General features: G+C 29.4%; 1 pseudogene; it reads right to left on the bottom strand.

The window, feature by feature from the left end:
- Positions 1–1,535: 1,535 nt before the first annotated feature.
- LOC149556635 (U6atac minor spliceosomal RNA) lies at positions 1,536–1,665 on the bottom strand (annotated as a pseudogene).
- Positions 1,666–2,233: the final 568 nt, after the last annotated feature.

The following is a 2,233-nucleotide window of genomic DNA, read 5'->3' on the forward strand; positions in this document are numbered from 1 at the left end:
AAAAGGTTTCTTTTAGGTGCCTAGTATTGACTACACTGAGACCTTTGCCCCAGTTGCAAAAATGAACTCCATTCATTTGACACTAGCTATAGCTACAACTCAGAGATGGGTTCTTCATTAGATGGATATGAAGAGTGCATTCTTAAATGCTTCATTCAAGATTCTACTTTAGTTTACAAGTTGAAAAAGTCTATCTATGGACTAAAACAAGCTCCAAGAGCTTGGAATGCTAAGATGGATTCTTTCCTTCTATCAGAAGGGTTCACCAAATGTCATTTAGATATGAATGTCTACATTCTTTGGCAGGATGATTCTCACTTGTTTTAGATTAACGTAAAACTAGGTTTTGAAGGGACCCAAAACCCTTAATAGAAAAGAAAAAGATATTCAAGTAAGCACAACTAGGTTTTACAAGGGCCTGAAACGTGTAGTATAAAAGTTATAAAATTAGGTTTTACAATGACCTAAAAACACAAAATAAGACCAAATAAGGAAACTAGGTTTTACAAGGATCCAGAACCTAGCATTTGAACAAAAGGAACAAAAACTAGATAAAAAACCCAAACCAGAGACCAGTTACCAGAACCACCACTAGATCAGAGACTAGTTACCAAAACCACCACCAGTAGCTATTGCATCTCCTTGATCATTTTCACCACCTCCTTGCTCACCTCCACAGTGTTTTGGATAGTGTCAAAAATAAATCCCCTACTTTCCTTAGCCACCTTCTTCCTTGAACTCTGCCTTGTTCTTTTTCTTGGCCCACCAAGAGACTTGATTTCCTTATTATTTCTCTTCCCTAAGGCCCTGTTTGGTTGCGAGAATTGGTCAATGTAGAACTCAACTATGTTGGAATAAGATCTCTTCCAAAATTTGCACATTCTAAAAATCAATTCTGGAATATCATTTGGAGGTGTTTGGTTGTCCCGAAAGAGGAATTAGTAGATGACTATTCTATGTTTGGTTGCATCAATAAAAATAGGAATTAGAATAAGTTTTTTTAAAAATCTTAACATGAATTCATAAAAAATATTTTTTTGTTAAGTTTTTAAAAGTCAAATTAATTTACTACCCTCTTCATTATAAATTGACTTTATCAGTAAGAAAGGTATATCACATATTTCACTAATACTGAGTTAAACATGTTTCAAAGTTTAAAATGTTTAAATATTTAGACCTCTCTTATCCACAAATATATTTTCTTGCTTAGCCCACACTGAAAGCAACCAAGTTTAATCAATTTGCTTTGTCATACCCACATTTTTGGATCTTAAATTCATTAGATTTTAATCTAGTTATTTTAAAAGTATATTCAATATTGCCTAAAATTGTTTCCATTATAAGCACGATTTTTTAATATATATGTTTATTGTTAAAGAAGTCAAAAGTTACAATTTTTAATTATAAATATTTGACAACATTTTTTAAAATTTTAATTACATTTGAAGAATTCGATTATAAATACTATTATATGCACAAAGAATATAAAAAATTATGTTAAATATAACTATAAATTTGAATATAATATCAAAACTAAAATTATTTTATTTTTGGGTAAGAATTGTCAATGATTGATAGCCTTAAACAATGTGTGAAGGAAAGTCAAAAGACTATTCCCATCCTTATCAAGGGAGATGCCACCTGTCTCTTATTTTTGATGAACAAACATATTTTTTTTTAAATATATAAAAAAAAGTAAAATATACGATATTTGAACATAGTTTTAATTAGAAGGCTAAAGATAAGATTTATTTGTAAAGATAATTTTAACAAAAGTCTTGATTAGGTAAAAATAGATTTTGAAAGGTCTCAAAACCTTGTATGTCAAATCTAAAAATATTACAATATAAGGCCCAAATATAGTAGTGTGATTCACCAAAAAAAGATAAAGAACAACCAACAAAAGTTTATAATAAATATCAAGTTTGATATTAGACATTTTGTCATTGATAAAAATCCTTATACAAATTATAGCTATGCATTTTTTCGCATATGTTCCCAATAGATAAATGCAATTAAAAGACAAAAAGGACATCATAAAAAGTAAATTTCAGCCTTCTAACTATTGCAACACTTGCATTCTACTCCATCATTAGGCACTGTACTTGTTTGTGCATCACTAACCCATTCAAAGAATCCACATCCATTGTGTCCCTACAATAGAAAATCTTCATTAGTTCCTAGTATAATAATTATTTATTCATTATGATAATTTCTAAGAAGATTAATAATG

This window comes from Cupressus sempervirens, chromosome 5 (genome assembly GCF_028749045.1).
Source record: "Cupressus sempervirens isolate cs-2001-9-10 chromosome 5, ASM2874904v1, whole genome shotgun sequence".
NCBI lineage: Eukaryota > Viridiplantae > Streptophyta > Pinopsida > Cupressales > Cupressaceae > Cupressus > Cupressus sempervirens.